At 38.0% G+C, this 16,461-nt stretch overlaps 1 protein-coding gene across 1 annotated transcript in view; it reads right to left on the minus strand.

The window, feature by feature from the left end:
• The window catches only part of LOC133606398 (carbohydrate sulfotransferase 15-like), an 80,687-nt gene extending 71,358 nt beyond the window's left edge, over positions 1-9,329 (minus strand). Inside the window, exon 1 of the mRNA XM_072915045.1 lies at positions 9,165-9,329. The gene's annotated coding sequence lies outside the window, so the exon portion shown is untranslated. The remainder of the gene's footprint in view (positions 1-9,164) is intronic.
• Between the last annotated feature and the right edge of the window lie 7,132 nt (positions 9,330-16,461).

A 16,461-nucleotide genomic window follows, 5' to 3' on the forward strand; every position in this document is an offset into this window, starting at 1 on the left:
GTACAGCACTTTGGCTACCCCTGTGGTAAATTTTAAATGTGCTTTATAAATAAAGTTGATTTGATTTGATTTGATTTAACACAACATAAACACAACAGAACAAACACCCAGAATCCCATGCAGCCCTGACTCTTCTGGGCTACATTATACACCCCTGCTACCACCAAACCCCGCCCCCACCCCAACCTTGCTCCCTCACACATCAACCCGCCCCCCCTCTGTGCGTCGGTTGAGGTAGGCGGGGTTTGGTAGCGGGGGTGTATAATGTATCCCGGAAGAGTTAGGGCTGCATGGGATTCTGGGTATTTGTCCTGTTGTGTTTATGTTGTGTTACGGTGCAGATGTTCTCCCGAAATGTGTTTGTCATTCTTGTTTGGTGTGGGTTCACAGTGTGGCGCATTATTAGTAAGAGTGTTATAGGTTTTTTTTTACCGCCACCGTCAGTGTAACCTGTGTGGCTGTTGACCAAGTATGCCTTGCTGTCACCTACGTGAGCAAGCGGAAATACCATACAACGTGTGGCTGATCAGGTACGCCGGTTGTAGTGGGTGCTATGTGCTGTACCATCACATGACGCTGACAAGCATCATTCCTTTAAATCCCGCGTGCCGCACCAGCTTTCAAATTCCATATAAAGGTGCGGGCAGCGTGTCTGAGACCCCTGGTTTATACATAGCACAAAGCAAAAAAAAAAACTTTGTATGCAATGTTATTTCATTAAAAATTTCAAAAAAATTTTGCAGCTCCCATTGTTTTCTATAATTTGCGAAACTGGTCAAAATGGCTCTTTAACTGGTAAAGGTTGCCGACCCCTGGTCTAGTCTCTTACGTGAATGAGATAAATAATATTGTTTGATATTTTACGCTAATGTGTTAATCATTTCACACATAAGTCGCTCCTTATGTCTGCGACTTATAGTCGGAAAAATACGGTAAATGCTTTGTTTACTATTTCATGTAAAGCACCCTATGGTACTCTGGTGGCATCTAGTGGTTGAAGAGTCAAATTGCACCTCTAATAGGATTTGCACGTATTTCAAAGGGACCTGCTGGGATTCATTTGGTATTTATGGAAAAAGCATTGTAAAATAACAGGTTGACAGTATATCAAAACATGGTCACCATCAAGGGAGTCAATGGGGGACAACGGGGTCCTTAGGCCTTAATCATTGTCTAACTCAGGGGTCGGCAACCTTTACCAGTCAAAGAGCCATTTTGACCAGTTTCACAAATTAAAGATAACAATGGGAGCCACAAACATTTTTGGAAATTTAAAATGAAATAACGCAAAAGAAGTTTTTTTTTTTGCTTTGTGCTATGTATAAACCAGGGGTCTCAGACACGCTGCGCTTACCTTAATATTGAATTTGAATGCTGGTGCGGCACGCGGGTTTCATAAGAATGGCGCGTCAAGCGTCATGCGTGCCGTGATGGTACAGAATATAGCACCCACTACAGCCAGCGTGCCTGATCAGCCACATGTTGTATGAGGGTTCCACTTGCTCACGTAGGTGACAGCAAGGCATACTTACTCAACAACCACACAGGTTACACTGACGGTGTCGGTATAAAAAAAAAAAAACTTTAACACTCTTACTAATAATGCGCCACACTGTGAACCCACACCAAACAAGAATGACAAACACATTTCGGGAGAACATCTGCACCGTAACACAACATAAACACAACAGGACAAATACCCAGAATCCCATGCAGCACTAACTCTTCCGGGCTACATTATACACCCCCCGCTACCAAACCCCGCCCCCCTCAACCGACGCACAAAGGTTGTATAATGTAGCCCGGAAGAGTCAGGGCTGCATGGGATTCTGGGTATTTGTTCTGTCGTGTTTATGTTGTGTTAAGGTGCAGATGTTCTCCCGAAATGTGTTTGTCATTCTTGTTTGGTTTTGGTTCAAAGTGTGGCGCATTATTAGTAAGAGTGTTAAAGTTCTTTTATATGGTCACCGTCAGTGTAACCTGTGTGGCTGTTGACCAAGTATGCCTTGCTGTCATGTATGTGTGCAAGCAGAAGATGCATACTGCATAACAAGGAGTTGGGCTGGCACGCTGTTAATACAGAATGTGGAGGGTGCCAAATGCTGTACCATCATGGCACGCCCTTATTATAACTGTAAGGTTGAAAATGGAAGAATATTAATCCCGGGAGTTTTCTGCGAGAGGCACTGAAATCCTGAAATCCGGAAGTCTCCTGGGAAAGACTTCCTGGGAAAATCGGGGGGGTTTCGGCAAGTGAGCTGCTGAGCCGCATCAGAGTGATCAAAGAGCCGCATGCGGCTCCGGAGCCGCGGGTTGCCGACCCCTGGTCTAACTGTATAGCTCATGCTAAAAATAACTTTGCATAAAAATGGACAATGCAAATTTTGAGATGAATTCCTTTACAACTCCTGCGGCCATATTTCATCCCGCTATTTTTTCAAACATTGTGCTGAAAACCAAAACAAACAGGCTAAAGAACAGCTTCTTCCCCAGGGCCATAACCATCCTGAACGGACTGCCCCATTGTCCCTCATAACTGCCTTCTCTTCGGTGCAATAACCCATTCCACCAACCACCCTGTTTTTGTTTTGTTTTTTCATGCATATATTCATTTCACACCATATTCATTGCACTTCTACATTTTTTATATTTCTATATATTTGCACATTGTTTTTCTAGCATGCACACATCGCACTGTATGGAATGGCCTCAATCTCGTTACCTTGCGTAATGACAATAAAGCTGATTCTGATTCTGATTCTGCATGATACCACCTTCAAAAGCAGAAAAAAAGGACCCGAAAGGGTTGAAAATGTGTTGTATATAGAAAAATCACAGATTGTTAATCCATCCATCCATCCATTTTCTACCGCTTATTCCCTTTGGGGTCGCTGGAGCCTATCTCAGCTACAATCGGGCGGAAGGCGGGGTACACCTCAATCTAATTAAAGAAAATTGAGGAACCCCAACTTAAACCCACTCCTAGCTTTACAATACTTAGTAATAATAATAATAACAACATCAGTAATAGTTGTTCGATATTTTTAATCCAAAATTATTTATTTTTTTAATTACTATTTGGCAAAAAATGAATATTTTTTTGAATTTGTTCTCGAAAATTCTGAATTGATTTTGAATCGGAATCGATACGAATTGCGATTTGGATGGGAATCGATTTCTTTGAGCAGCCCTACTGCGTATCGTCTAACCTTTGATAATATCTGTGCATGCAACAAGATAGTCCAAGCTTTTTTTTTTTGGTTATCTGTCAAGTCGACTTACAATTTCAAAGCAAGTTATCCATCGTAAAAAAATAATGATAAAACACATTTTCTTATGTATATTCTGTAACAAGGCTAATATGCATGTATATTCATAAATATTGTGATTCTTATGTGTAATGATTCTTATTCAATTAAAAAAATTTATAATAATTAAAATATATGTTTTAATAGAATCTGTTCTGTCCAGCCACTTAAGTAAATGTTTGGGTAGAATGTTGTAAGACAAAAGCAGTTTTCTGTTTTTTCAGAGTTTTTTTTATCTATTTTATGGTTTATCTATTGCATAGAGAAATTTTGTAAAAAAAAGTATTGATTTTGAATCGTTTCAAATCGAGAATCGATTCCGAATCAAATTGTTACCCCCAAAAATCTAATCGAATTGTGTGGTGCCCAAATATTCACGGCCCTACATACTTGTGTTATGCATAGAGCTGGGCCAATAAGGAGACAAGTAATTGATCCATCCATTTTCTACCGCCTATTCCTTTCGGGGTCGCACTGGAGCCTATCTCAGCTACAATTGATATCAATAAAAAATGTGTTCGATAAAACGTTCGAAATATATATTTTTGGGTCAGAAAAACCCCCAGAAAGAATGATATATGGCTGGTTGCATAAACAAATGTACTCGAGGTCTGGTAACCTGGCAAAACAGGAAGTGAATAGTAAGCACGGTAAATAGCCAATGACGTAACACTATCAACCATCAACTTTGGTTGCGCCATTTTGCTGTCTCGCTGTTGATTCTCTGCATGGAGCGAGAGGACAAACTAAAAATGAGTGCTGCAGAGAGCCAAGAAAGTGTCGATAAAACCGCAAAAGTCACCTCGACAGTAGGTAGGACCTAAAGACCTAAAATAAATAACATAACATAACAAATTTGATACTTTTAAAATAACAATTTGGTACAATAAAAATTAAAGCTGCAAGCAGCATTGGTCGGGCCCGCGTATTTGGCAGGTGCTAGTCCTAAGTGTCCCAATACTTTTGTCTACTTTTAGTCTGAAGTGTCCCAAGACTTTTGTCTAGTGTACCTACCTTGTCTGCATTGTGTGGGCACGTTGGTGTTTCCTGCTTTTAAGCAGCCATCTTAAAAAAAACAGCAGCGCAGCAGCATCAGCGCAGCGGGTCTTTGAAGGGTCATAAAATCAAAACCGGAGCAGTTAGAAAAAAAGCGCTTCTGTCATTGTAATCACAAGGGTTCAATCTCTCTCCTGTGTTAGTGTGAAGGCGAAACGACAAATGCGCTCAGAGGAGTTCGTTTTTGAAGGAAGGTGACCGGTTTTTACAAAAAATTTGTTTTGAAGGGGGAATAGCAAACTTCCTGTTGATTTTTGCTGGGGGTTGTCAATCTATGAAATGTAGGTCTAAGTGAGACCTACGGAGAGGTTTTTGTTTCATGTCTCTCCGACCTTCCCAGTGGGAGTTACAGGCAGTTTTGTCATTTTTTTCTTCCGAGGAGCAGTTTTTTCTCCGTTTTATTCAAAAATTGCTCTAGAGCGCAATTTTTAAATTTGGGGTTAGGTTTTTTTTATTAGATCGCAATTTTTGCCAGTCCTGATGTGTGCGTTCAGTTTGGTGAGTTTTGAAGCTACTGTTTTTAGTACTTTTTTGTCTTGAAGGGGGAATTGCCAACTTCCTGTTGATTTGAGCCCGACAATGTACCATTATGAAATGTAAGTCTAAGTCAGACCTACATAGAGGTTTTTGTTTCATGTCTCTCCGACCTTCCTAGTGGGAGTTACAGGCAGTCTAGTTTTTTTTTTTAGAGCGCAATTTTGAGTTTTGTGGTTCGGTTTTTTTTTTAAAAAGGCAATTTTCGCAGGTCCTGATGTGTGGGTCAAATATGGTGAGTTTTGAAGCATGTTAAGTGGGTCAAATTACAGTTTAATGTGGCGGCGGAAGAATAAAGAATAAAGAATAAAACCTTACAAATACAATAGGTCCTTATGTCCCATTGCATAAGGACTCCCTTCGGGAGTCCTTTTGCAATGGGCCATGCGGGCCCTAATAAATAATAATTACCACATGACATAAATTCATTTTAATACTGAAGTAAGAAAACCAGACCACATCACTTCTTGGCACCGGACTGCAGAAAACAGTTCTGATCAGGTTTCTCCATGTTTACATTTTCACACTATTGTGTTAGACTTTATTAGGCATTTCTTACATATTTCCCTGATAAATTAAAGAGGTTATTGTTAAGTGTGAATTGTGTTTTTAGAATTAAGTTTACATTGATGGTTTTCCATAGTTGTGAAGACAATTCCTTTCCTTTCTGCCTTTACAGCTGTGGGGATTATTAATCAGAGGAATGGAGGAGTGGAATTAAATGATGTAATGGATGAAGTAAAGAAGTTAAACAATGTACTGATATTATCCAGTTTAAGAGGTTGTTCAAAATAACAGTGCTTACAAAGTACAAAGAAGAAGAATTATGAGAAATACTTTCAACCTTATTGAAAATAAAATATTCTTCATCTGAGTATGTTAATAATGACTGAATTTGTCATGTCTGTGTAATCATGTTTTGTTTAGTTATAGAACTCTTTAGTTTCTGTCTTTTCACTCCCTTGTCTTGTTTCCATGATTACCCCATTAGTTTCACCTCTTCCACGTTTGGACTCATTGTGCACTCTTGATTGTCACCATAGCAACCCATTAGTTTTCACCTGTCACGTCACGCACCTGTTTCACGTCTTGAGTCACGCACCTGTTTTCGTTAATCATGTCTGTAGTATTTAAGTTCAGTGTTTTTCAGTTTGTCTTGCTGACGACCTCACCACACTTAAGCTCTGTCCATTCTTTCCATGTCCATTCTTCATGCAACTATTTTTGTCCAAGCCAAGTAAGTTTTTGTTCCATGTTTATAGTCTTTTTGTTTTTTATAGTTTGTTCTCCGCCACTGTGCGTGTTTTTCCATTTGTACCAATTTGCTATAGTCTTTTGGTTTCATAGTTTATTCTCTGCCACTGTGCCCGCTTTTCGTTTGTACTTTTTTTTGATAATAATAAATAAATCATGTACCTTAATTTCCGTCTCGCCCGTGCCAACTTTCCGTTGCATCCCGGAAAAGCAAACACCCAAGACCAAGTCATGACAGAATTAATTAATTACATATTACAAAACTGTTGTGTATACTAATTCACAGATGTTATTTTATTATATAAAAAGGTCAGTAAATAATTCTACATATTTGTAAACGCTCTGAAGTGGGAAAAGGGGTAGGATTAAATAAGCTTTGCTTCTTCCTACTCCTTTTCGAACATGATGTAAAGTGAAATGATATGAAATTGTGTGATGTATTATACTGTAAGTGTGTTCATTTTCGAAATAAACTAAAAGAAAGAAGGAAAGAAAGGTTATTGTTCAGTGTGAATTGTGTTTTTAGAATTGAGTTTTCCATATTTGTGATGCCATTTCCTTTCCTTTCTGCCTTGACAGCTGAGAGGATTATAATCAGAGGAATTTTACATTTGAAACAAAAATGAATATATTTTTTTCCTGGTCCATATTTTCCATAGGTCATTAAAATATCAATAATTATTTTTAAAAAATCGACCAATGTAAAAAACTTATATCATGATACAGATTTCAGCCATATGGCCAAGCTAGTTATTTATAGTGTTTACTAATCCAACTTTACAAATAAAGGAGTCAAAGAAGAGCAGAGGTGGGTAGTAACGCGCTACATTTACTCCGTTACATCTACTTGAGTAACTTTTGGGATAAATTGTACTTCTAAGAGTAGTTTTAATGCAACATACTTTTACTTTTACTTAAGTATATTTATAGAGAAGAAACGCTACTTTTACTCCGCTACTTTTATCTACATTCAGCTCGCTACTCGCTACTAATTTTTATCGATCTGTTAATGCACGCTTTGTTTGTTTTGGTCTGTCAGACAGACCTTCAAAATGCCTGCCTTACTGGTGACGTTTCACTCCGTTCCACCAATCAGATGCAGTCACTGGTGACGTTGGACCAATCAAACAGAGCCAGGTGGTCACATGACCTGACTTAAACAAGTTGAAAAACTTATTGGGGTGTTACCATTTAGTGGTCAATTGTACGGAATGTGTACTGTACTGTGCAATCTACTAATAAAAGTTCCAATCAATCAATCAAAAGTGTGAAGGAAAAAAGATACTTTTTTATTTCAACCGTACATCCCGTCAAAAGCCTAAAGACTGACTGCACAGTTCCTGTCTTCACAATAAAAGTGCCGCTCCATCGCGCCTGCGCTTTCAAAACAAGAGTCTCCGAAAGCCAGCGCAAACAAGCTAGCAAGCTACGGAGTTTGACGCCAATATATTTCTTGTAAAGTATATAAAAACGAATATGGAAGCTGGACAAATAAGATGCCAAAAACCAACCACTTTCATGTGGTATTAGACAGAAAGGAGGAACTTTTCTTCTCCTCCATTTGAAAACGTGGACGTTATCATCACTACTGTCTGATTACAATCAACGCAAGTCATCAGAATCAGGTAATACACCAACTTATATTCTTGTCTTCATGAAAGAAAGGAATCTATATGTGTTAAACATGCATGTATATTCATTAAAACACCTTTAACATGTCAACAAAAACAGCAAAATAAATACATATAAGTGATATACTGTATATATCAATGTATATGTATCTATGTATATATATATATATATATATATATATATATATATATATATATATATATATATATATATATATATATATATATACAGTATATATATATACACAGTATATATATATATATATATACAGTATATATATATATATATATATATATATATATGTATGTGTGGGGGAAAAAAAATCACAAGACTATTTCATCTCTACAGGCCTGTTTCATGAGGGGGGTACCCTCAATCGTCAGGAGATTTTAATGGGAGCATTCGCATACCATGGTTTATATAGGGCACAGAGTGGGTAGGTACAGGCTGGCCTAGGGGCGTGGTGATTGGTTCATGTGTTACCTAGGAGGTGTTTCCGTCTGTGGCGGCATGTTGTTACAATTTCGCTGCGCTTGTTGAGGGATGACAGGTCTGGACGGTAGATAATAAACAGTTTCTCTTTCAAGCATAGGTTGCATCTTTTATTACCACTATTGTAAGGTGTGCTGGATGCAAGAATTTGCCATGTTATTGAATATTCAACATTATTGTCTTTGAGGTCCCAAATGTGTTTGCTGAGTTCTGTGGTATTTCGCAGGTTTTTGTTCCTGAAAGAAGCCTTATGCGAATGCTCCCATTAAAATCTCCTGACGATTGAGGGTACCCCCCTCATGAAACAGGCCTGTAGAGATGAAATAGTCTTGTGATTTTTTTTCCCCACACATACATATATTGCGCTCTACTACGGTATCGAGCACTATTTTTTGGATAACCTTATTAAGACATATATATATATATATATATATATATATATATATATATATATATATATGATATGAGTGTGTATGTTACTCATCAGTTACTCAGTACTTGAGTAGTTTTTTCACAATATACTTTTTACTTTTACTCAAGTAAATATTTGGGTGACTACTCCTTACTTTTACTTGAGTAATAAATCTCTAAAGTAACAGTACTCTTACTTGAGTACAATTTCTGGCTACTCTACCCACCTCTGAAGAAGAGTAAAGTAGTACTGATACATTTTGTTCTATTTTAAAAACAGTCATGTTTGTTGTCTAGTCGAGGCAAGTATGTACCGAGTTTCCTGTCAAAATCAAAATATACATTAAGTTAATTAAAAGTTAAAGTCTCATTAAACTAACATACTTTTATCATAACATTATCAAACAAACATTTGAATTCAGTAATGATTTGTTTCGGTATTAAATAAAAATAAAAAAATAAAAAAAAGATACTCACATGAGAGTGGTCATCAGGCCAGACATGAGCAATCAATCAGACGATCTTTGCTCGTCTATCATGGCGGACAGGAGAGGACGAACACGGTCTGTAAATAAAGTGCGTGTCGAGCGTGTTCATAGTCGTCTTTGTCGGGCATGAATGAGAGACTTCCCGCTGCCGACATCCGAGTGAGGAGCGAGGGGAGGTGCGTTCATCTTCCCGCAGTGCTGGATCCAATATTAGGTGTGGCCTGACGCGGGTGAGTGCGTTGACCCGGAAGTACCCTCAAAAATGCCAACGTCATACCGGAAATGAACATAATGATCCTAAACATTCACACTTATGATTTTCTACACTCAAATTGTATGAAGTTATTATTATTCTTCTCCAGATTTTGGCGCGCTCAACCTTTCAAAGCGTTCCAACTTCAAACTGTTCAGACTATTCGGCAATCGCGGGCTTTCCCTTGACAAATTCCCAAAAATTCCCAGAATTCCCGGTTTTTCCGGGACATTTTTCCCATTCAAAATGAATTGTCCTGATTAAGAGGAATGTTATTGACGGTGGAGCAGTTGAAGTGGGTTGAAAAATGTGTGCGGTTTAAAATACCACAACTTTGGGAAGGCCATTCTAAAACCTTCATTCTAGCCTGATTTAGCCATTCCTTTACCACTTTTGACACCCAAATGCGCCCAAGACCCAACCTCCGGACTGATGATTTTAGCTTGTCCTGAAGAATTGGGGACGTCTCTGCGCTGCTGACCTGTCTCCGCTCAAGATGGTCTCCTGCTGGCCCCACTATGGACTGGACTCTCACTATTATGTTAGATCCACTATGGACTGGACTCTCACTATTATGTTAGATCCACTATGGACTGGACTCTCACACTTTTATGTTAGATCCACTATGGACTGGACTCTCACTATTATGTTAGATCCACTATGGACTGGACTCTCACACTATTATGTTAGATCCACTATGGACTGGACTCTCACACTATTATGTTAGATCCACTATGGACTGGACTCTCACACTATTATGTTAGATCCACTATGGACTGGACTCTCACTATTATGTTAGATCCACTATGGACTGGACTCTCACACTTTTATGTTAGATCCACTATGGACTGGACTCTCACTATTATGTTAGATCCACTATGGACTGGACTCTCACTATTATGTTAGATCCACTATGGACTGGACTCTCACTATTATGTTAGATCCACTATGGACTGGACTCTCACACTTTTATGTTAGATCCACTATGGACTGGACTCTCACTATTATGTTAGATCCACTATGGACTGGACTCTCACACTATTATGTTAGATCCACTATGGACTGGACTCTCACACTATTATGTTAGATCCACTATGGACTGGACTCTCACACTATTATGTTAGATCCACTATGAACTGGACTCTCACACTATTATGTTAGATCCACTATGGACTGGACTCTCACACTATTATGTCAGAGCCACTATGGACTGGACTCTCACACTATTATGTTAGATCCACTATGGACTGGACTCTCACACTATTATGTCAGAGCCACTATGGACTGGACTCTCACAGGATTATGTTAGATCCCCTATGGACTGGACTCTCACTATTATGTTAGATCCACTATGGACTGGACTCTCACTATTATGTTAGATCCACTATGGACTGGACTCTCACACTATTATGTTAGATCCACTATGGACTGGACTCTCACACTATTATGTTAGATCCACTATGGACTGGACTCTCACTATTATGTTAGATCCACTATGGACTGGACTCTCACTATTATGCTAGATCCACTATGGACTGAACTCTCACACTATTGTGTTAGATCCACTATGGACTGGACTCTCACACTATTACGTTAGATCCACTATGGACTGGACTCTCACACTATTATGTTAGATCCACTATGGACTGGACTCTCACACTATTATGTTAGATCCACTATGAACTGGACTCTCACACTATTATGTTAGATCCATTATGGACTGGACTCTCACACGATTACGTTAGATCCACTATGGACTGGACTCTCTGACTATTATGTTAGATCCACTATAGACTGGACTCTCACACTATTGTGTTAGATCCGCTATGGACTGGACTCTCACACTATTCCGTTAGATCCACTATGAACTGGACTCTCACACTATTATGTTAGATCCACTATGGACTGGACTCTCACACTATTATGTCAGAGCCACTATGGACTGGACTCTCACACTATTATGTTAGATCCATTATGGACTGGACTCTCACAGGATTATGTTAGATCCACTATGGACTGGACTCTCACACTATTATGTTAGATCCACTATGGACTGGACTCTCACACTATTATGTTAGATCCACTATGGACTGGACTCTCACACTATTATGTTAGATCCATTATGGACTGGACTCTCACACGATTACGTTAGATCCACTATGGACTGGACTCTCTGACTATTATGTTAGATCCACTATGGACTGGACTCTCACACTATTGTGTTAGATCCGCTATGGACTGGACTCTCACACTATTACGTTAGATCCACTATGAACTGGACTCTCACTATTATGTTAGATCCACTATGGACTGGACTCTCTGACTATTATGTTAGATCCACTATGGACTGGACTCTCACTATTATGTTAGATCCACTATGGACTGGACTCTCACACTATTATGTTAGATCCACTATGGACTGGACTCTCACACTATTATGTTAGATCCACTATGGACAGGACTCTCACACTATTATGTTAGATCCATTATGGACTGGCCTCTCACAGGATTACGTTAGATCCACTATGGACTGGACTCTCTGACTATTATGTTAGATCCACTATGGACTGGACTCTCACACTATTGTGTTAGATCCACTATGGACTGGACTCTCACACTATTGTGTTAGATCCGCTATGGACTGGACTCTCACACTATTGTGTTAGATCCGCTATGGACTGGACTCTCACACTATTATGTTAGATCCAGTATGGACTGGACTCTCACACTATTATGTTAGATCCAGTATGGACTGGACTCTCACACTATTATGTTAGATCCACTATGAACTGGACTCACACTATTATGTTAGATCCACTATGGACTGGACTCTCACAATATTATGTTAGATCTAGAATTCCCGGTTTTCCGGGACATTTTTCCCATTCAAAATGAATTGTCCTGATTAAGAGGAATGTTTTGACGATGGAGCAGTTGAAGTGGGTTGAAAAATGTGTGAGGAGTAGTCGCCAGAAAAAAAAGGGCTTTGGAAAACCAGGAATACTGGAAAATCCTGGAATTTTTTTCAACTTGGAATTTCCACATTTTTCTACTTATTCATACCATTCAACACATTCCACCATCCTGGAAATCCGAACAACCCTTTTTCCAAGTTGAAAATAATTCCAGGATTTTCCAGTATTCCTGGTTTTCCAAAGCCCTATTTCCATCCTTTTTTCTGGCGACTACTCCTCCCACATTTTTCAACCCACTTCAACCATTCCACCGTCAAAACATTCCTCTTAATCAGGACAAAAAATTAAATTCTTTTTTGAACTGGAAAAATTCCCAGTTTTCCCAAAATTCCAGGAATTCCGGAATTCCATTTCTAAATTCAACATGTTACTACTAAAACATTTCTCGACCTTTTTTGAAAAATTTGAACACCAAACATTTGAACTCATTCAGACCATTCAAGTTTTTTTTTTGTTTTTTTACCATTTTCCCAAAAAAATCCAGCTTTTCCCGAAATTCCCAATTTTTCTGATTGGGACATTCTTCAAAGTTCCACAATTCCCACATTTTTCATCAGATTCAAACCGTTCTAACTTCAAACTGTTCAGTCTATTCGGGAATCGCGGGCTTTCCCTTGACAAATTCCAAAAAATCCTAGATTTCCCAGAATTCCCGGTTTTCCGGGACATTTTTCCCATTCAATATGAATTGTCCATTTTTCAAACTTCCATCATTTCCACATGTTTCTACTTATTCATACCATTCAACATATTCCACCATCCTGGAAATCCGAACTACCCTTTTTCCAAGTTGAAAAGAATTCCAGGATTTTCCAGTATTCCTGGTTTTCCAAAGCCCTATTTCCATCCTTTTTTTCTGGCGACTACTCCTCCCACATTTTTCAACCCACTTCAACCGTTCTACCGTCAAAACATTCCTCTTAATCAGGACAACAAATTAAGTTCTTTTTTGAACTGGAAAAATTCCCAATTTTCCCCAAATTCCAGGAATTCCGTAATTCCATTTCTAAATTCAACATGTTACTACTAAAACATTTCTTGACCTATTTTGAAAAATTTGAACACCAAACATTTTAACTCATTCAGACCATACAAAAAATTTTTTTTTTTTTTTTTTTTTACCATTTTCCAAAAAAATCCAGCTTTTCCCGAAATTCCCAATTTTTCTGATTGGGACATTCTTCAAAGTTCCACAATTCCCACATTTTTCATCAGATTCAAACTGTTCCAACTTCAAACTGTTCAGACTATTCGGCAATCGCGGGCTTTCCCTTGACAAATTCCCAAAAATTCCCAGAATTCCCGGTTTTCCCGGGCATTTTTCCCATTCAAAATGAATTGTCCTGATTAAGAGGAATGTTTTGATGGTGGAGCAGTTCAAATAAGTTGAAAAATGTGTGAGGAGTAGTCGCCAGAAAAAAAGGGCTTTGGAAAACCAGGAATACTGGAAAATCCTGGAATTTTTTTCAACTTGGAAAAAGGGTTGTTTGGATTTCCAGGATGGTGGAATGGTATGAATAAGTAGAAAAATGTGGAAATGGTGGAAGTTTGAAAAATAGACAATTAATTTTGAATGGGAAAAATGTCCCGGGAATTCTGGGAATTTTTGGAATTTGCCAAGGGAAAGCCCGCGATTCCCGAATAGTCTGAACAGTTTGAAGTTGGAACAGTTTGAATCTGATGAAAAATGTGGGAATTGTGGAACTTTGAAGAATGTCCCAATCAGAAAAATTGGGAATTTCGGGAAAAGCTGGAGTTTTTTGAAAAATGGTAAAAAACAAACAAACTTGAATGGTCTGAATGAGTTAAAATGTTTGTTGTTCAAATTTTTCAAAATAGGTCAAGAATGTTTTAGTAGTAACATGTTGAATTTAGAAATGGAATTACGGAATTCCTGGAATTTAGGGAAAATTGGGAATTTTTCCAGTTCAAAAAATAACTTAATTTTTTGTCCTGATTAAGAGGAATGTTTTGACGGTGGAACGCTTGAAGTGGGTTGAAAAATGTGGGAGGAGTAGTCGCCAGAAAAAAAGGGCTTTGGAAAACCAGAAATACTGGAAAATCCTGGAATTTTTTTCAACTTGGAAAAAGGGTTGTTTGGATTTCCAGGATGGTGGAATGTGTTGGATGGTATGAATAAGTAGAAACATTTGGAAATGGTGGAAGTTTGATAAATAGACAATTCATTTTGAATGGGAAAAATGTCCCGGGAATTCTGGGAATTTTTGGAATTTGTCAAGGGAAAGCCCGCGATTCCCGAATAGTCTGAACAGTTTGAAGTTGGAACAGTTTGAATCTGATAAAAAATGTGGGAATTGTGGAACTTTGAAGAATGTCCCAATCAGAAAAATTGGGAATTTCGGGAAAAGCTGGAGTTTTTTGAAAAATGGTAAAAAAACAAACAAACTTGAATGGTCTGAATGAGTTAAAATGTTTGGTGTTCAAATTTTTCAAAATAGGTCAAGAAATGTTTTAGTAGTAACATGTTGAAATTAGAAATGGAATTACGGAATTCCTGGAACTTTGGGAAAACTGGGAATTTTTGCAGTTAAAACAAACAACTTATTTTTTTGTCCTGATTAAGAGGAATGTTTTGACGGTGGAACAGTTGAAGTGGGTTGAAAAATGTGGGAGGAGTAGTCGCCAGAAAAAAAGGACTTTGGAAAACCAGGAATACTGCAAAATCCTGGAATTTTTTTCAACTTGGAAAAAGGGTTGTTTGGATTTCCAGGATGGTGGAATGTGTTGGGTGGTATGAATAAGTAGAAAAATGTGTAAATGGTGGAAGTTTGAAAAATGGACAATTCATTTTAAATGGGAAAAATGTCCCGGGAATTCTGGGAATTTTTGGAATTTGTCAAGAGAAAACCCGCGATTCCCGAATAGTTTGAACAGTTTGAAGTTAGAATGGTTTGAATCTGATGAAAAATGTGGGAATTGTGGAATTTTGAAGAATGTCCCAATCAGAAAAAATTGGGAATTTCGGGAAAAGCTGGATTTTTTTGGAAAATGGTAAAAAAAGAACAACTTGAATGGTCTGAATGAGTTACAATGTTTGGTGTTCAAATTTTTCAAAATAGGTCAAGAAATGATTTAGTAGTAACATGTTGAATTTAGAAATGGAATTACGGAATTCCTGGAATTTAGGGAAAATTGGGAATTTTTCCAGTTCAAAAAAGAACTTCATTTTTTGTCCTGATTAAGAGGAATGTTTTGACGGTGGAATGGTTGAAGTGGGTTGAAAAATGTGGGAGGAGTAGTCGCCAGAAAAAAAAGATGTAAATAGGGCTTTGGAAATCAGGAATACTGGAAAACCTGGAATTTTTTTCAACTTGGAAAAAAGTAATTCCGATTTCCAGGATGGTGGAATGTGTTGATTGGTATGAATAAGTAGAAACATGTGGAAATGGTGGAAGTTTGAAAAATGGACAATTCATATTGAATGGGAAAAATGTCCCGGCAAACCGGGAATTCTGGGAAATCTAGGATTTTTTGGAATTTGTCAAGGGGAAGCCCACGATTCCCAAAGAGTCTGAACAGTTTGAAGTTGGAACAGTTTAAATCTGATGAAAAATGTGGGAATTGTGGAACTTTGAAGAATGTCCCAATCAGAAAAATTGGGAATTTCGGGAAAAGCTGGATTTTTTGGGAAAATGGTGAAACAAAACAAAACTTGAATGGTCTGAATGAGTTAAAATCTTTGGTGTTCAAATTTTTCAAAATAGGTCGAGAAATGTTTTAGTAGTAACATGTTGAATTTAGAAATGGAATTACGGAATTCCTGGAATTTTGGGAAAATTGGGAATTTTTCCAGTTCAAAAAAGAATTTAATTTTTTGTCCTGATTAAGAGGAATGTTTCGACGGTGGAACGGTTGAAGTGGGTTGAAAAATGTGGGAGGAGTAGTCGCCAGAAAAAAAGGGCTTTGGAAAACCAGGAATACTGGAAAATCCTGGAATTTTTTTCAACTTGGAAAAAGGGTTGTTTGGATTTCCAGGATGGTGGAATGTGTTGAATTGTATGAATAAGTAGAAAAATGTGGAAATGGTGGAAGTTTGA

Source organism: Nerophis lumbriciformis, linkage group LG02 (assembly GCF_033978685.3).
Source record: "Nerophis lumbriciformis linkage group LG02, RoL_Nlum_v2.1, whole genome shotgun sequence".
Taxonomy (NCBI): domain Eukaryota; kingdom Metazoa; phylum Chordata; class Actinopteri; order Syngnathiformes; family Syngnathidae; genus Nerophis; species Nerophis lumbriciformis.